This window comes from Staurois parvus, unplaced genomic scaffold (assembly GCF_062004578.1).
Source record: "Staurois parvus isolate SC_StPar_1 unplaced genomic scaffold, SC_StPar_1.0 ptg001202l, whole genome shotgun sequence".
NCBI classification, from domain to species: domain Eukaryota; kingdom Metazoa; phylum Chordata; class Amphibia; order Anura; family Ranidae; genus Staurois; species Staurois parvus.
In genome coordinates this window covers 152,529-173,400 of record NW_028318998.1, presented here as the reverse complement: position 1 = coordinate 173,400, position 20,872 = coordinate 152,529, and the positions used below count along the sequence as shown (strand labels likewise).

Below are 20,872 nucleotides of genomic sequence, written 5' to 3'. Positions count from 1 at the left end.
TACTAAGTGTGTAAGTGAAGTAAAGAGTTAATAATAAAATGCACTCCCTGTGTAAGGGAAGATAAGGCGTGTCACCATGTTCCCAGAAGATTCTGCTGGGACTATGAAAGGCTTTCCGAATAGATCAAATGACAGAAACTGAATGGTAAAAAAGTCTGGCAATGGCGTCTCAGATCCACAGGTAAGCACAGAGAGAGGAAGGAGCTGGGCTCTTAACCAATCAATCCAGGTTGTCGACGGAGCTTCGGTGTGAACGGCCAGAAAGGGGGCCTATAACCTACTACCCCGGAGTCCGAAGTGACAAAGGTGTGCCTCAAACCTACGCTTCGCAGACTGGCGTGCTAACCACTACACTACAGCCATTGCTAAGGAAACAGTCAACTTGACCTTTTTGGCACATGACGAAAGGAAATAATTTAGACCCAAAATATGAAAGCCCAACTTTTGCCAAAATGCTTTAATTAATTTTGGATAGACGAAGAAAGGATCATGAGACTCTTTCAGGTTGGTGCTGTTAGTGGGGATGGGGAATCTCTCCAATGTGACACTGACGAAAAAAAGGCTTTTTTTTAGTATAGTTGGGGAAAGTTAGAACAGCTAACCTTTTTTTTACACAAAATTGCCACTGAAATGATTTATTGCTCACACATGCCATGGGTATATGTGGAATTACTCCCCAAAAAAATTCAGTTAGTTCTTCTGAGTATGGGGGTACCACATGTGAGAGGCGTTTTGGCAGTCTAGCCAAGTACAGGACCCCAAAATCCAATATTCACCTTCAGGCTTTTAAAGTTCTTTATTTCCTCGTTACACTTCCTGACTACCTATCACAGTATCGGAGGCCCTGAAATGCCAGGATAGCACCAAACCCCCCCCCCCCCCAAATGACAACTTTTTGGAAAGTAGACACCCCAAGGAATTTGATAGGAAGCATGGTGAGTATTTTGCAGATCTCGTTTGTTGCCACAACTTTTCGAAAATTGAAGAAAAGGAAAACAAAAACATATTTTTTCTTTTCCTTTTTTATATTTCAAGACCTTGTGAGTAAAAATGAGCTCTGCAAAATAATCACCACACCTTTTTTTAAATTCCTTGGGGTGTCTACTTTCCAAAAAGGGGTCATGGGGGGGGGTTGGTGTTATCCTGGGATTTCAGGGCCTTCAAAACTGTGATAGGTAGTGAGGAAGTGAACTGAAGAAGTTACACACCTTCAGGTTTTCAAAGTGGTCATTGGATTTCAGGCTCCTGTATGTGGCTAGGCTCCCAAAAGTCTCACACGTGGTATCCCCATACTCGGAAGAGGTAGCAGAATGTACTTTTGTCATTTTCCAGAAACTTGTGGAAAAAAAAAAATCTTCCATGGACTCAATATGCCTTTCAGCAGATAGCTTAGGGTGTCTACTTTCCGAAAAGGGGTCATTTGGGGGTGTTTGTATTATCCTGGTATTTTAGCACCTCAAGAAATGTGATGGGCAGTCAGAAAGTAAAATCTGTGTAAATTCCATTATCTATATCAGGGGTGGGCAAACTTTTTGACTTGAGGGCCGCAATGGGTTCATATATTGGACCCGGGGGCCGGACCAATAGTAGATAAATTATGTGTATGTGTCATCCATAGTAAGTATAGTAATATTCCCCCATAGTAAGCATAGTAATTAATCCCCCATATAGTAATTCATCCCCCATAGTAATTCATCCCCCCTATAGTAATTCATCCCCCCTATAGTAATTCATCCCCCATATAGTAATTCATCCCCCATAGTAATTCATCCCCCATAGTAATTCATCCCCCATATAGTAATTCATCCCCCATAGTAATTCATCCCCCATATAGTAATTCATCCCCCATAGTAATTCATCCCCCATATAGTAATTCATTCCCCATATAGTAATTCATCCCCCATATAGTAATTCATCCCCCATATAGTAATTCATCCCCCCTATAGTAATTCATCCCCCATATAGTAATTCATCCCCCATAGTAATTCATCCCCCATATAGTAATTCATCCCCCATAGTAATTCATCCCCCATAGTAATTCATCCCCCCTATAGTAATTCATCCCCCATAGTAATTCATCCCCCATATAGTAATTCATCCCCCCTATAGTAATTCATCCCCCATAGTAATTCATCCCCCATATAGTAATTCTTCCCCCATATAGTAATTCATCCCCCCTATAGTAATTCATCCCCCATAGTAATTCATCCCCCCTATAGTAATTCATCCCCCCTATAGTAATTCATCCCCCATAGTAATTAATCCCCCATATAGTAATTCATCCCCCATAGTAATTCATCCCCCATAGTAATTCATCCCCCATATAGTAATTCCTCCCCCATAGTAATTCATCCCCCATATAGTAATTCATCCCCCATATAGTAATTCATCCCCCATAGTAATTCATCCCCCATAGTAATTCATTCCCCATATTAATTCATCCCCCATATTAAGTCCCCAAGTCCCCCCTGTGTCAATTCACTTACCTTTGCTCCGCGCGTTCCTCTCGCCGTGTCCCGCGCCGTTCCGGTGTAGCATGAAAATCTGTCTCCTATGAGGATCTGTCCCCCTCGACGTATCTGCGCATGTGCCAGTTTCAGGCATTAGCAGCCGATCGGCGATCTCCGGCACATGCGCAGATACGTCGAAAGGGACAGATACTCATAGGAGACAGATTTTCATGCTACACCGGTCTTCAGGGCGGACTGTGAGGGGAGCCTAGCTCCGCGGGCCGGATTAAAAGGTCCGCCGGGCCGTAGTTTGCCCATTGCTGATCTATATCATAGTTTGTAGAAGCTATAACTTCACACAAAGCAATCAATATACACTTATTGGGATTTTTTTTAATCAAAAACATGTAGCAGAATACATTTTGGCCTAAATTTATGACAAAATTTACGTTTTTTTTGATATTTTTTATAACAGAAAAGAGAAAATATCGTTTTTTAAAAAAAGAATTTTTTTTTCTCAAAATTTTTTTGTTTATAGCGCCAAAAATAAAAAGCGCACAGGTGATCAAATACCACCAAAAGAAAGCTCTATTTGTGTGAAAAAAGTACATAAATTTAATTTATGTACCATATTGCATGACCGCGCAATCGTCCGTTAAACTAGTGCAGCGCTGTATAGCAAAAAAAATGGCGTAAATTGCAGTATCTATACCAGGGGAGGGCAAACTTTTTGACTCGAGGGCCGCAATGGGTTCATATATTGGACCCGGGGGCCGGACCAAGAGTAGATGAATTATGTGTATGTGTCATCCATAGTAAGTATAGTAATATTCCCCCATAGTAAGCATAGTAATTAATCCCCCATATAGTAATTCATCCCCCATATAGTAATTCATCCCCCATATAGTAATTCATCCCTCATATAGTAATTCATCCCCCATAGTAATTCATCCCCCATATAGTAATTCATCCCCCATATAGTAATTAATCCCCCATATAGTAATTCATCCCCCATAGTAATTCATCCCCCCAATAGTAATTCATCCCCCCTATAGTAATTCATCCCCCATATAGTAATTCATCCCCCATAGTAATTCATCCCCCATATAGTAATTCATCCCCCATATAGTAATTCATCCCCCATAGTAATTCAGCCCCCATATAGTAATTCATCCCCCATAGTAATTCATCCCCCATAGTAATTCATCCCCCATATAGTAATTCATCCCCCATAGTAATTCATCCCCCATATAGTAATTCATCCCCCATATTAATTCATCCCCCATATTAATTCATCCCAAATAGCAATTCATCCCCCATAGCAAATCATCCCCCATATAGTAATTCATCCCCCATATAGTAATTCATCCCCCCTATAGTAATTCATCCCCCATAGTAATTCATCCCCCATAGTAATTCATCCCCATATAGTAATTCATCCCCCATAGTAATTCATCCCCCATATAGTAATTCATCCCCCATATAGTAATTAATCCCCCATATAGTAATTCATCCCCCATAGTAATTCATCCCCCCAATAGTAATTCATCCCCCCTATAGTAATTCATCCCCCATATAGTAATTCATCCCCCATAGTAATTCATCCCCCATATAGTAATACATCCCCCATAGTAATTCATCCCCATATAGTAATTCATCCCCCATAGTAATTCATCCCTCATAGTAATTCATCCCCCATATAGTAATACATCCCCCATAGTAATTCATCCCCATATAGTAATTCATCCCCCATAGTAATTCATCCCCCATATAGTAATTCATCCCCCATATAGTAATTCATCCCCCATATAGTAATTTTGACTCGAGGGCCGCAATGGGTTCATATATTGGACCCGGGGGCCGGACCAAGAGTAGATGAATTATGTGTATGTGTCATCCATAGTAAGTATAGTAATATTCCCCCATAGTAAGCATAGTAATTAATCCCTTATATAGTAATTCATCCCCCATATAGTAATTCATCCCCCATATAGTAATTCATCCCCCATATAGTAATTCATCCCCCATAGTAATTCATCCCCCATATAGTAATTCATTCCCCATATTAATTCATCCCCCATATTAAGTCCCCAAGTCCCCCCTGTGTCAATTCACTTACCTTTGCTCCGCGCGTTCCTCTCGCCGTGTCCCGCGCCGGTCCGGTGCAGCATGAAAATCTGTCTCCTATGAGGATCTGTCCCCCTCGACGTATCTGCGCATGTGCCAGTTTCAGGCATTAGCAGCCAATCGGCGATCTCCGGCACATGCGCAGATACGTCGAGGGGGGACAGATCCTTATAGGAGACAGATTTTCATGCTACACCGGTCTTCAGGGCGGACTGTGAGGGGAGCCTAGCTCCGCGGGCCGGATTAAAAGGTCCGCCGGGCCGTATACGGCCCGCGGGCCGTAGTTTGCCCATTGCTGATCTATATCATAGTTTGTAGACGCTATAACTTCACACAAAGCAATCAATAGACACTTATTGGGATTTTTTTTAATCAAAAACATGTAGCAGAATACATTTTGGCCTAAATTTATGACAAAATTTACGTTTTTTTTTATATTTTTTATAACAGAAAAGAGAAAATATCGTTTTTTAAAAAAATAATTTTTTTTTCTCAAAATTTTTTTGTTTATAGCGCCAAAAATAAAAAGCGCACAGGTGATCAAATACCACCAAAAGAAAGCTCTATTTGTGTGAAAAAAAAGGACATAAATTTCATTTATGTACCATATTGCATGACCGCGCAATCGTCTGTTAAACTAGTGCAGCGCTGTATAGCAAAAAAAATGGCGTAAATTGCAGTATCTATACCATAGTTTGTAGACGCTATAACTGTCACACAAAGCAATCAATATACACTTATTGGGATTCTTTTGACCAAAAACATGGAGCAGAATATATTTTGGCCTAAATGTAAAACTAACTTTGAGTTTATTATATATTATTTATAGTCGAAAGTAAAAAATATCATTTTTCTTCCAAATTTTCGGTCTTTTTTTGTTTATAGCGCGAAAAATAAAAAGCGCACAGGTGATCAAATACCAGCGAAAGAAAGCTGTATTTGTGTGAAAAAAAGGACGTAAATTTGGTTTGGGTGCAGCATTGCATGACCGCGCAATTATCAGTTGAATTAGTGCAGCATGGAATAGCAGAAAGAGGCGTGGTCAGGAAGGGGGGTAAATCCTCAGGAGGGCAAGTGGTTAATGCTAAAAAAGGGGGGTAATAAAAAGTGCCCATTTTAGTGGTTCCAGCTCCAAATAAAAAGGTGTTAACCCACATAATGCAGAAAGAATGAACAGAAAGCATAAAAGCGCGCGCTACTAAGTGTGTAAGTGTAATGGGAAGTAAAGAGTTAATAATGAAATGCAGTCGGAATGGATGAAATGTGAGAAAGTGACAAAATGTTGGCGATGTAGGTGTCGTCTCAAACCCACAGCGAGCCCACAGACGGAGGAGCTGGGCTCTTAACAGACTCACCCAGACTGCCTAAGGAGCTTCGGTGTGCTCATCCGGTATGGGGCCTTATAACCTACCACCCTGCAGCCTGAGTGACAGAGGTGTGCCTCGAACCTACGACCATGCGCTCCGTAGACTGGTTCGCTAACCACTAAGCTACGACCACCGCCGAATACATAATGTACCAAACGGCCTTTTGACATCTTCCGACCATAACTACGCATGCGCAGCTAAGGGGGCACGCAGCGCGGCGCTCGGAAGTTTTGTATTCCCTAATCCAAGTGCGCATGTGCCGTTTTCAGGCACGATCAGTCGGTCTCCGCAGCCCCGCTACGTACAGAACCGCCTTCCACCCGGCATTTCCTCATCTAGCAGGCTGGAGGCAGTTAAGCGCTGCTCTACAGCTACGTCATATTCAAAACAAAGGGCAGTTTGATAGGGGCTGAAACCGGAAGTGGCTGTAGAGTAGTGGTTAAGTGCACGGCATGGTGTACTGAGCTCAACGCCTCGTAGGTTCGAGACCCGCCTCCGTCTACTTTTGATGTCCATCTCCTGCTCTCTATGCCTGAATGGGGATTTCACACACCACATTTTTACCATTCATTTTCGGTCATTTGATCAATTCGGAAAGCCTTTCCTGGGGGGAGATTCTTCTGGGAACATGGTGACACGCCTTATCTTCCCTTACACAGGGAGTGCATTTCATTATTAACTCTTTACTTCCCATTAAACTTACACACTTAGTAGCGCACGCTTTTCTGCTTTCTTTTCATTCTTTCTGCATTATGTGGGTTCAGACCTTTTTATCTGGAGCTGGAACCACCAAAATGGAGACTTTTTATTACCCCCCTTTTTAGCATTAACCACTTGCCCTCTACAGGATTTACCTCCCTTCCTGACCACGCCTCTTTGTGCTACACGTCGCTGCGCTAATTCAACTGACAATTGCGCGGTCATGCAGTGCTGCACCCAAACGAAATTTACATCCTTTTTTTCACACAAATAGAGCTTTCTTTCGGTGGTATTTGATCACCTGTGCGCTTTTTATTTTTCGCGCTATAAACAAAAAAAGACCGAAAATTTTGAAGAAAAACAATATTTTGTACTTTCGGCTCTAAAAAATATATAATAATCTCAAAGTTAGTTATACATTTAGGCCAAAATGTATTCTGCTCCATGTTTTTGGTCAAAAAATTCCCAATAAGTGTATATTGATTGCTTTGTGTGACAGTTATAGCGTCTACAAACTATGGGATAGATACTGCAATTTACACCATTTTTTTGCTATACAGCGCTGCACTGATTTAACGGACAATTGCGCGGTCATGCAATACGGTACATAAATGAAATTTATGTCCTTTTTTTCACACAAATAGAGCTTTCTTTTGGTGGTATTTGATCACCTGTGCGCTTTTTATTTTGCCAAAATGTCTCTCACCTGTGGTACCCCCATACTCGGGAGAAGTAGCAGAATGTATTTTGGGGAGTAATTCCACATATACCCATGGCATGTGTGAGCAATAAATCATTTAAGTGACAATTTTGTGGAAAAAAAAAAAATTTTTTTGTCATTTTCCAAAAACTTGTGGTAAAAAAATAAATTCTTCTATTGATTCAACGTGCCTCTCAGCAAATAGTTTGGGGTGTCTACTTTCCAAAAAGGGGTAATTTTGGGGGGTGGGGGCATTTTATGCCCAGCATTAGAAGTTTATGCCATTCATCATTCGCTCTTCTAACCACCTGAACACCAAGCCTTTTCCGACACTTTTGTTCACATGAAAAAAAAAAATCAGTATATTTTGCTAGGACATCAATTTAACCATTTCCATACCGGGCAATTTTACCCCTTCCCTCCCAGGCCAGTTTTCAGGTTTCAGCGCTCTCACACTTTGAATGACAATTGCGCGGTCATACAACATTGTACCCAAACTAAAATTTTATCATTTTCTTCACACAACTAGAGCTTTCTTTTGGTGGTATTTAATCACCGCCGGGGTTTTTATTTTTTGCTAAATTAACAAAAAAAGACCAAAAATGTTGAAATAAACCCACGTTTTTCTTTGTTTCTGTTATAAAAGTTTACAAATAAATAATTGTTCTTCATAGATTTAGGCCGAGATGTATTCTGCTACATGTCTTTGGTGAAAATAACCCAAATTAGGATGTATTATTTAGTTTGTAGGAAAGTTATAGAGTTCACAAACTATGGTATAGATCTGAAAATTGATCAATCCTGAAGTACTGACAGCCAATCTAATTTCTTGAGGTCCAAGAATGTCAGGACACTACAGATATCCCCCAAATGTCAGGACAGTACAGATATCCCCCAAATGTCAGAACGGTACAGATATCCCCCAAATGTCAGGACAGTACAGATATCCCCCAAATGTCAGAACGGTACAGATATCCCCCAAATGTCAGAACGGTACAGATATCCCCCAAATGTCACAATGGTACAGATATCCCCCAAATGTCAGAACAGTACAGATATCCCCCAAATAACCCCTTTTTGCAGAGTAGACAGTCCGACGTACTTCATAAGAGGAATGGCGAGTTTTTTGAAGTTGTATTTTTTTTGTCATAATTTTTCGGAAAATGAAAAAATTAAAAAAATTATTTTCGCTATTTTGTTTTTTACATACTGTCACCAGTGCAGTACAGCGTCATCATATAACTTGCATGGCGGTGAACAGGGACACTGACTGGTGACAGTATGAAAAATATATATATATATATATATATTTTTTTTTTTAATTATTTTTAATTTTTTATTACATTTTTTTATTTTTTTTTAAGATTTTTTTTTCATATTTTACTATGACCAAAGTAGTACAATGTTACCATAGTAACATTGTACTACTTTGGGGAAGTGATCAGTTTTTTTTTTACACAATTTGCTTATAGCAAAGAATTACTTTGCTATAAGCAAGCATTTACGAGAATGAAATCGATTCATTCAGGTTTTTTTTTTTTTTGGTTTTTTTTTGTGCTTAGCTGTGATTTGGTCACAGCTAATCACATGACATGTGCATGTGATTAGCTGTGACCATTTACAGCTAGACACTAGTATACAATGGATGGCATGAATGAAGCCATCCATTGTATACAACTGTCATGTGACCTGCTGTGATTGGTCACAGCAAATCACATGGTACCAGCAACGGGGGCCGGTACTCAGATCTGTCATCGGCCGTGTCCGAGGTACAAGGCCGGTGACAGATCGCGCCGCTGCGCGGCTCTGCAGCCGCGCGAACTGCATGCACCCAGAATGCTGAAGCGCTTTTGCCGCCGCCAAATGGCCATTGGCCGGGCGGCAAATGGTTAAACCCCCAAACATTATATATATTTTTTAAAACAGACACCCTAGTGAATAAAATGGTGGGTACTACAAATTTCTATGTCACATAGTACTCGCGCAGCGATTTTTCAAAAGCAAATTAAAAAAATAAATACACTTTTTTTACTTTTAATGCACAAAAACACAATATATCGGCCAATTATTTGATAAGATGTAAAAGATGATGGTATGCCGAGTAAATAGATACCAAACGTGACATGCTTTAAAACTGTGCATGCCCCGTGCAATGATGACAAACTGCATACATTTTTAATATGCATAGGCAACGTTTTAAAAGCCTTTACAAGCTACCATTTTAGATTTACAGAGGAGGTCTACTGTTAGAATTACTGCCCTTGATCTGACGTTAACGGCGATACCTCACATGCATGGTGCAACCGCTGTTTACATATCGGCACAGGGTCAACGCTCGTGCACAAAGGTGTGCGCGTGGGGGGGGGGAGGGGGATTTCAAGTTACTTTGAGTTTTTTTAATTATTTTTACACTGTCCCTTTCATTTTTTTTTAATCACTTTTAATGCTATCACAAGAAATGCAAATATCCCCGATAACTTTAATGGGCATTGTCATATATTCTGTTTTGAGAAATCTGGGTTCTATCAGACTCTAGATATCTCCTCTGCCCTTACATTATCTAACCAAACCAAGATCGGTGTTATCAGATGCTTTCCCAATTTACAAATGGCGCTCTTTATATCCTGAGAAACTGAAGTGATGAAATGCTCGTAGCCAGGGGTGGACTGACCATTTGGAATCTCGGGCATTGCCCGAGGGCCCGGGGTCAGTAGGGGGCCCCATGAGATGCCGCTGGCACCTTTTTCATAGGCTTTTTTGAGTTTGGGCAAGGACACAGGAGCCCCATGATCCCCTATTGCCCGGGGGCCCCATGAGTTGTCAGTCTGCCTGTCAAGGTCCTACCTTTCCTCAGACCTTGTGCTGCTCCATGTGCTGGCATCCATCTTAGGTGTCTGCAAAGTATTGTGGGATCCTTTATACTTTCAGCCCTCTGCGGCTCCTCCCCCAGGAGGTGGCGGCTTATCACATATAAGTCTGCTGTTTGTGGCTGTCCATTGCATTCGTGTCCTGTCTGTTGCACAGCAGAAAGCTCCTGTTTAGCTACTCATTGCTTTCCTGGATACCGACTCGGCTTTGGCTAAGACTCCTCCTGGCTTCTGACCCCGGCTCTGGCGATCATTCTTCCTGGCTTCTGACCCCGGCTCTGGTGACCATTCTTCCTGGCTTCTGACCCCGGCTCTGGTGACCATTCTTCCTGGCTTCTGACCCCGGCTCTGGTGACCATTCTTCCTGGCTCCTGACCCCGGCTCTGGCGACCTTTCTTCCTGGCTTCTGACCCCGGCTCTGGCGACCATTCTTCCTGGCTTCTGATCCCGGCTCTGGCGACCATTCTTCCTGGCTCCTGACCCCGGCTCTGGCGACTATTCTTCCTGGCTCCTGACCCCGGCTCTGGCGACCATTCTTCCTGGCTTCTGACCCCGGCTCTGGTGACCATTCTTCCTGGCTTCTGACCCCGACTCTGGCGACCATTCTTCCTGGCTTCTGATCCCGGCTCTGGCGACCATTCTTCCTGGCTTCTGACCCCGGCTCTGGTGACCATTCTTCCTAGCTTCTGACCCCGGCTCTGGTGACCATTGTTCCTGGCTTCTGACCCCGGCTCTGGTGACCATTCTTCCTGGCTTCTGACCCCGGCTCTGGCGACCATTCTTCCTGGCTTCTGATCCCGGCTCTGGCGACCATTCTTCCTGGCTTCTGACCCCGGCTCTGGCGACCATTCTTCCTGGCTCCTGATCCCGGCTCTGGCGACCATTCTTCCTGGCTCCTGATCCCGGCTTTGGCTACGATTTCCGCTGTTGGACTTGCATAGACTCTTGTCTTATTTTTATATTAATAAACCTACCTTTAATTGCCCCTCCTTGTGTGTCTGGCTCCTCGCTCCCTGACACTGCCCCTGCTCGTAGCTTCTGATTTCTTAGACTATAGAGATGATTGGCACCATTCTGGTCTCCAATATACTGCTTCGTACACATGATGATCGTCTGGGTTTTTTTTTTTTTGCATGGTCATCTTGAAAATTAAGCTGTTACGAAAGTTCCAAAAATGTCTATCTATCTATCTATCTATCTATCTATCTATCTATCTATCTATCTATCTATCTATCTAATATCTATCTATCTATCTATCTATCTATCTATCTATCTATCTAATATCTATCTATCTATCTATACACACACACACATATATACACATACAGTCATGGCCGAAATTGTTGGCACCCTTGATATTTCTCCAGGAAATCATGTATTTCTCACGAAACGTATTGCATTAACACATGTTTTGCTATACACATGTTTATTCCCTTTGTGTGTATTGGGACAAAACAAAAAAAGGGAGGAAAGAAAGCAAATTCGACATAATGTCACACAAACCTCCAAAAATGGGCTGGACAAAAGTATTGGCACCCTTTCACAACTGCGGATAAGTAAGAATGTTACAAGCATGTGATGCTCCTGTAAACTCACCTGGGGCAAGTAACAGGTGTGGGCAATATAGAAATCACACCTGAAAGCAGATAAAAAGGAGAGACGTTCACTTAACCTTTGCATTGTGTGTCTGTCTGTGCCACACTAAGCATGGACAACAGAAAGAGGAGACGAGAACTGTCTGAGGACCTGAGAACCAAAATTGTGGCAAAATATCAACAATCTCAAGGTTACAAGTCCATCTCCAGAGAACTAGATTTGCCTTTGTCCACAGTGCGCAACATTATCAAGAAGTTTGCAACCCATGGCACTGTAGCTAATCTCCCTGGTCGTGGACGGATGAGGAAAATTGATGAAAGATTGCAACGCAGAATAGTCCGGATGGTGGATAAGCAGCCCCAAACATGTTCCAAAGACATTCAAGCTGTCCTGCAGGCTCAGGGAGCATCAGTGTCAGCGCGAACTATCCGTCGACATTTAAATGAAATGAAACGCTATGGCAGGAGACCCAGGAGGACCCCACTGCTGACACAGAGACATAAAAAAGCAAGACTACAGTTTGCCAAAATGTACTTGAGTAAGCCAAAAGCCTTCTGGGAAAACGTCTTGTGGACAGATGAGACCAAGATAGAGCTTTTCGGTAAAGCACATCATTCTACTGTTTACCGAAAACGGAATGAGGCCTACAAAGAACAAAACACAGTACCTACGGTAAAATATGGTGGAGGTTCAATGATGTTTTGGGGTTGTTTTGCTGCCTCTGGCACTGGGTGCCTTGACTGTGTGCAAGGCATCATGAAATCTGAGGATTACCAAAGGATTTTGGGTCGCACTGTAGGGCCCAGTGTCAGAAAGCTGGGTTTGCGTCCAAGATCCTGGGTCTTCCAGCAGGACAATGACCCCAAACATACGTCAAAAAGCACTCAGAAATGGATGGCAAAGAAGCGCTGGAGAGTTCTGAAGTGGCCAGCAATGAGCCCAGATCTAAATCCCATTGAACACCTGTGGAGAGATCTTAAAATTGCTGTTGGGAAAAGGTGTCCTTCCAATAAGAGAGACCTGGAGCTGTTTGCAAAGGAAGAGTGGTCCAAAATTCCGGGTGAGAGGTGTCAGAAGCTTATTGATGGTTATAGGAAGCGACTGATTTCAGTTATGTTTTCCAAAGGGTGTGCAACCAAATATTAAGTTAAGGGTGCCAATACTTTTGTCCAGCCCATTTTTGGGGTTTTGTGTGACATTATGTCATATTTGCTTTTCTGCCTCTGTTTTATATTTGTTCCAATACATACAAAGGGAATAAACATGTGTATAGCAAAACATGTGTTAATGCAATACCTTTTTTGTGTGAAATACTTGATTTTCAGGAAAAATATCAAGGGTGCCAACAATTTCGGCCATGACTGTATATATACACACATACATACACACACACACTGTTTGTTGAAATGCTTTGTTATTACAAAATATATGAAAAATATTTTTAAAAATACATTTTCAAATATACTGTATGTCTTTAAAAATACATTTAATCTACATTTTTGGAATGCATTTACAAATATATGTAAAAATATATGTTAAAATTACCTTTTTCATTGTTAAAAAGAATCTGAAAAATATATTTAAGAAAAATATATTTTTAAACATATTTTTCATATATTTTGTAATATATAACAAATGCATTTCAAAATGCAGTATATATATATATATATATATATATATATATATATATATATATATTTATTATTATTATAGAGGATTTATATAGTGCCAACAGTTTGCACAGCTCTTTACAAAATGAAGGTAGACATTACAGTTACAATACAATTTGGTACAAGAGGAAACAGAGGATACATATATTTGAAATATATTGAATACAGCCAAACTTGTAGTATTTCAAATATATGTCAATATATTTGGGAAGGATATTTTTAAAATATATTTTTCTTCCATGTGGGTTGTACAGGCAAAAGTTCTTCTAAAGAGTCTATAGGTTCTGTATGGTGCAGAGAGAGAACATATGAAGAAAGTAAGGCCGGCCATAGACGAGTCGAACCATGTATGGGCAGGCTGAATACACCAAGCGGATCGATCGATTAACTTGGGTACAACCAGCCTGCCAGATTTTACATGTGATTATTGTTGGCAGCTAGTATAGCCTAGGGTTGCCACCTCATCCCTTTAAAACGGAACACATATTAACCATTTGACTCCCGGCAAAATGGCGTCCGTAAAAATGTATTAGCTTTCCGGGAGGCCGCCATATGGCGTCCTCCTGCACATGCGCAGTTCGCGCGCTTGCAGAGCTGTGCAGCAGCGCGATCTGTCACCGGCCATGTACCTCGAACACGGCCGATGACAGATCTGAGAACCCCGTTGCTGGTACCATGTGACCTGCTGTGATCAATCACAGCAGGTCACATGACAGTTGTATACAATGGATGGCTTCATTCATGCCATCCATTGTATACTAGTGTCTAGCTGTGAATGGTCACAGCTAATCACATGCACATGTCATGTGATTAGCTGTGGCCAAATCACAGCTAAGCACAAAAAAAAACCCTGAATGAATCGATGTCATTCAGGTAAATGCTTGCTTATAGCAAAGTAATTCTTTGCTATAAGCAAATTGTGTAAAAAAAAAAAATAATTCTGATCACTTCCCCAAAGAAGTACAATGTTACTATGGTAACATTGTACTACTTCGGACATAGTGAAATATGAAAAAAAATCTTAAAAAAAAGAAAAAAATGTAATAAAAAAATTAAAAAGAAAAATAAAAGAAAAAAAAAATATATATTTTTTTCACACTGTCACCAGTCAGTGTCCCTGATCACCGCCATGCCAGTTATATGATGACGCTGTACTGCACTGGTGACAGTATGTAAAAAAAAAATAGTGAAAATAATTTTTTTTATTTTTTAATTTTCCGAAAAATTATGAAAAAAAAAATACAACTTCAAAAAACTTGCCATTCCTCTTATGAAGTACGTCTGACTGTCTACTTTGCAAAAAGGGGTCATTTGGGGGATATCTGTACTGTTCTGACATTTGGGGGATATCTGTACTGTTCTGACATTTGGGGGATATCTGTACTGCTCTGACATTTGGGGGATATCTGTACTGTTCTGACATTTGGGGGATATCTGTTCTGTTCTGACATTTGGGGATATCTGTACTGTCCTGACATTTGGGGGATATCTGTACTGTCCTGACATTTGGGGGATATCTGTACTGTTCTGACATTCTTAGACCTCAAGAAATTAGATTGGCTGTCAGTACTTCAGGATTGATCAATATTCAGATCTATACCATAGTTTGTGAACTCTATAACTTTCCTACAGACTAAATAATGCATCCTAATTTGGGTTATTTTCACCAAAGACATGTAGCAGAATACATCTCGGCCTAAATTTATGAAGAACAATTATTTATTTGCAAACTTTTATAACAGAAACAAAGAAAAACGTGGTTTTTTTTTCAAAATTTTCGGTCTTTTTTGTTAATTTAGCAAAGGATAAAAACCCCAGCGGTGATTAAATACCACCAAAAGAAAGCTCTAGTTATGTGAAGAAAATGATAAAATTTTAGTTTGGGTACAATGTTGTATGACCGCGCAATTGTCATTCAAAGTGTGAGAGCGCTGAAACCTGAAAACTGGCCTGGGCAGGAAGGGGTAAAATTGCCCGGTATTGAAATGGTTAATTACATAGGTTCTCTGGCTGATTAAACTCACTTAGTGCCTTATCTGCATTAAATTAGCCTCAGAACCATTAATATGTGTTCAGTTTTAAAGGGATGAAGGGGCAACCCTAGTATAGCCACTAGCGATAATCACAGCCATCCCTGCCAGGAGAATACAATGGATCGGCGGGAGGGATTCCGCTGTCAACACTGACTGGTTGCAGGAAAGAAATTCGCTCAGTGTATGGGCTGCTTAAGGCAGGCTATATACACCCACCGGCCACTTAATTAAGTACACCTCTCCATTTGCTTGATAACACAAATTGCTAATCAGCCAATCACATGGCAGCAACTCAATGCATTTAGGCATCTGGACGTGGTGAAGACGACTTGCTGAAGTTCAAACTGAGCATCGGAATGGGAACGAAAGGGTATTTATGTGACTTTGAACATGGCATGGTTGTTGGTGCCAGACGGGCTGGTCTGAGTATTTTAAAAAACTGCTGATCTGGGATTTTCATGCACAACCATCTCTAGGGTTTACAGAGAATGGTCTGAAAAAGAGAAAATATCCAGTGAGTGTCAGTTGTGTGGCTGAAAATGCCTTGTTGAGGTCAGAGGAGAATGAGCAGACTGGATCAAGATGATAGAAAGACAACAGTAACTCAAATAACCACTCGCTACAACCAAGGTATGCAGAATACCATCTCTGAACGCACAACACATCAAACCTTGAAGCAGATGGGCAACAGCAGCAGAAGACCACACAGTAGTACAGTGTACATAATTAAGTGACCCGTGAGTGTATTATGCAATTTTCTTTCCTTCCACTGTAGAAGGAATGCCCCCATATGGGGGGGGGGGCATTTGACAGGTAGTGAGGAGGTAGTCACCTTCTTTCCGTCTGTTTTAACCCCTAAAAACCCATACCATTGTGAGGCATTTGGCCTCGTTTATGTTTGGTGAGCATTAGTTCATGGCAAATGCAAGAGAGAACAGAGAATAGAAGCCATGTGATGTATACACCCTCATCTGCTGCCTTTGCAGCTTAAAGTGAAATTAAATTCTGGTTTAAGAAAATATACTCACCGGCCACTTCATTAGGTCCACCTTGCTAGTACCGAGTTGGACCCCCTTTTGACTTCAGAACTTCAGAACAGGTTGCCCCTGGTACCTTTTTCATAGGCTTTTTTGAGTTTGGGCAAGGACACAGGGGCCCCATGATCCCCTATTGCCTGGGGGCCCCATGAGTTGTCAATCCGCCCCTGGCAGAGAGGTCCAACACACCTCTCCCCAACGAAGAGGTCTGACGCGCCTCCTCACCCCCAACAAATCAGACATGTAGCTCCGAGTCAGCTAAGTTCATGCCCCCTGCAGATAGTAGATCTCATTCTTACTCAGCAGAGATACACCTTACTACCGGGTTGGACTCCCTTTTTGCCTTCAGAACTGCTTTAATTCTTGGTGGCCTAGATTCAACAAGGTGTTGGAAACATTCCTCAGAGATTTTGGTCCATATTGACATGAGTTACTGTTGCCTTTCTATCACCTCAAACCAGTCTGCCCATTCTCCTCTGACCTCTGACATCAACAATGCATTTTCCTCCAAATACCACTCACTGGATATTTTCTCTATTTTGGACCATGCTCTGTAAACCCTAGAGATGGTTGTGCGTGGAAATCCCAGTAGATTAGCAGTTTTTAGAATACTCAGACCAGCCCGTCTGGCACCAACAACCATGCCATGTTCAAAGTCAGTTAAATTTCCTTTCTTCCCCATTCTGATGCTCGGTTTGAACTTCAGCAAGTCGTCTTCCCCATGTCTAGATGGCTAAATGCATTGAGTTGCTGCCGTGTGATTGGCTGATTAGCAATTTTTGCTATCAAGCAATTGCACAGGAGGACCTAATAAAGTGGCCAGTAAGTGTGTATCCTATTCAACTTTGTATCATTAACTCAGAAAAGTCCCTTCTATTGCTTTCAGCCTCCTCCAATTCTTTGTTTTTCTCAGTTCTGATCTCACTTCCTGTTACGGGATGGCTATGTTCGTTCTTTATGGTCCCAGTATAGGATGGTAGCCACCTTCTCTTGCTGGCTTCCAAGGTAGACTATGGACTATGGAATCAGTAGTGCACTGCTCTTTCAGATGACACAACTGCATGGTTTTACTGCTATTCCTCCAACATTAAAGTGTACACGAGGCCTAAGAGGAAAACTATTTTTTCCCTAAAAAAATGTTATTCTTCTTAAAGTACTCAATAAAAAAAACCTTTTTTTAATAAAAATTTAGTTCCACTTTTTAATGTATTATATTATATAAATAAAAATGTCTTCATGTTAATACCTCTTTCAGTTTTTTTTATGTTTTTGTGCATTTTCACTGATAATGTTGCACGAATTTCAAAGCGAATGGAAAGGAATGCCGATGGTCATACCATGCAGAGTGTGAAACAAACACAAAACTTTTAGAAAGCTAAATTTCTGCATCTCACAGCACCAACTATGCTTCCTACCACTACAAGCTATATGATAGCCTCAAGTCTCCACCCCAGCAACTTATACTCACCAATCCATGCTCCTTCAGAGGCCCACTTCATCAGAACCCACTTATCCATTATCTTTGTTGGGAGTATGTGACCTCCCCCATGTGACAGGTTTATTCCAGAGTGGCCAATCACCAGGCATGAACACTGTCATGTAAGGAGGAGCAGTGACACCATCTCCTTGGGTAAGCACCTACACACCATCCAACAAGCCAAGGGAAGGCTATCACCATTCAGGACGTCACTTTAAATAGTAAAAAATTTGGACACTGAAGAGAAAAAAATGGCTTTATGCAGCAGTATGTTATCTCCAATGAAGAAATTGCATTAGTAAATGACTGTTAGTAGCAGGGGCAGACTGACAACTCATGGGGCCCCTGTGTCCTTGCCCAAACTCAAAAAAACTATGAAAAAGGTACCAGTGGCATCACATGGGGCCCCCTACTGTCCCCGGGCCCGCGGGCAGTGCCCGAGTTTCCAAATGATCAGTCTGCCCCTGGTTAGTAGTGTAACCGTTCAGTTGGGTGAAACAGCTAAGGCAGTGGTTTTCAACCTTATTGAGACCAGGGCCTGGTAAACTCTTTCCAAACCTTCCATGGCCCAACAGTGAAAAAAAAACTTTATACACACACACAACAAAAGAATGGGAATACAAAATATGTAGTTGTATGGGGCTGGGGCTGGGTGTCACTGCTGGGAGTGGGGTTGTTGTAGAGAAGATTGAGAGAGAGACTTGGTGAAGGTTTCTGGAAGGACCTGTGGAAAGTTGTGGAGGATGGAGTCTCTGAAAGAACCTGGAGGTCTTTCTAAAAGTCTGGGGAATTTGGCCCGTGGGCAGTGCCCGAGTTTCCAAATGATCAGTCCGCCCCTGGTTAGTAGTGTAACCGTTCAGTTGGGTGAAACAGCTAAGGCAGTGGTTTTCAACCTTATTGAGACCAGGGCCTGGTAAACTCTTTCCAAACCTTCCATGGCCCAACAGTGAAAAAAAAACTTTATACACACACACAACAAAAGAATGGGAATACAAAATATGTAGTTGTATGGGGCTGGGGCTGGGTGTCACTGCTGGGGGTGGGGTTGTTGTAGAGAAGATTGAGAGAGAGACTTGGTGAAGGTTTCTGGAAGGACCTGTGGAAAGTTGTGGAGGATGGAGTCTCTGAAAGAACCTGGAGGTCTTTCTAAAAGTCTGGGGAATTTGCAGGAGCTGGGGTTCATTATGGGACACTGTTGGAGTTCGGGGACACTATGGGGGCTGGAGGCTCCGTGGTAAGCTAGGATACACTGTGGGGGGTTGTGCAACACTTTGGGGGCTGGAGGCTCCGTGGTAAGCTAGGATACACTGTGGGGGGTTGTGCAACACTTTGGGGGCTGGAGGCTCTTTGCAGCTTAAAGTGAAATTCAATTCTGGTTTCAGAAAATACACTCACCGGACACTTTATTAGGTACACCTTGCTAGTACCGGGTTGGACCCCCTTTTGCCATCAGAACTACCTTAATTCTTTGTGGCACTGTTGGAGTTTGGGGGCACTATGGGGGCTGGAGGCTCCGTGGTAAGCTAGGAGGCACTGTGGGGGGGTTTGTGCAGTACTATGGGGGCTGGAGGCTCTTTGCAGCTTAAAGTGAAATTAAATTCTGGTTTAAGAAAATACACTCACCGGCCACAGGCCTGGGGTCGCTTTGTGAGTTTTAGGGGCACTGCAATGGCACTATGGGAGGTTAAGGAGACAGTGGACACTCCCATAGTGCAGCAATATTATTTATTAAAACAGCATTCTATGTACATTTATGTTTCTGACTTTTGAAGTTTTTATCCTTTGGTATTAATAAATAACTTTGCTGCACTATGGGAGTGTCTTCTCTCTTTTAATGATCACATTACCAGAAGCGTGGTAAGAAGAAAGCCACCGCACACCGGAGGTATCACTGGTGTCCTCAGGGGCAGACTGACCATTGGGGAACTCGGGCACTGCCCGAGGGCTCGGGGTCAGTAGGGGGCCCCATGAGATGTCCCTGGTACCTTTCATAGGCTCTTTTGGCTGTGGTTTGAGTGTGGGAGAGGATACAGGGGCCCCATGATCCCCTATTGCCCGGGGGCCCCATGAGTTGTCAGTCCACCCCTGGGTGTTCTTATATATTGGGAAGGATATCCACAAGCTTGACATTGACCACCCTCATCAAGGACCACTTTCTAACGTGTTTCACTTATAGGGCTTAGTCGTAGAGGTCTCAAGCTTGTGACTATCCTTCCCAATTATTATGGACACTAGTGATCCCTTTGGTGTGTGGTGGCTTTCTTCTTAACACTTGGTCTGCAAATGGAGACAGTTCCTACAACCCTCAGCTTCAAGCAGCAGTGCGGAGAAGTGGCTTTATGTCTAAGTCAGCAATGGGCAAACTACGGCCCACGGGCCTTTTAATCCGGCCCGCGGAACGTGATACATTGGCTGTCAGGATGTGTGTAGGCGGGGCAGCGTGACGAATGTGAGGGGAGCTAGGCTCCTCTCACAGTCCGCCCTGAAGACCGGAACGGCGCGGGAACACGGCGAGAGGAACGCGCGGAGCAAAGGTAAGTAAATTGACACAGGGGGGACTTGGCTTACTACTTGGGGGGGAATAGTACTATGGGGGATGAATTAATATGGGGGGATGAATTACTATAGGGGGGATGAATTACTATATGGGGGATGAATTACTATATGGGGGATGAATTACTATGGGGGATGAATTACTATGGGGGATGAATTACTATATGGGGGATGAATTACTATATGGGGGATGAATTACTATGGGGGATGAATTACTATGGGGGATGAATTACTATATGGGGGATGAATTACTATGGGGGATGAATTACTATATGGGGGATGAATTACTATATGGG

The 20,872-nt window shown here is 42.2% G+C and overlaps 1 protein-coding gene across 1 annotated transcript in view; it reads left to right on the top strand.

The window, feature by feature from the left end:
- Window positions 1-20,872, top strand: part of LOC149438224 (high affinity immunoglobulin gamma Fc receptor I-like) — a 54,615-nt gene that overhangs the window by 2,685 nt on the left and 31,058 nt on the right. The gene's annotated exons all lie outside the window — the stretch shown is intronic.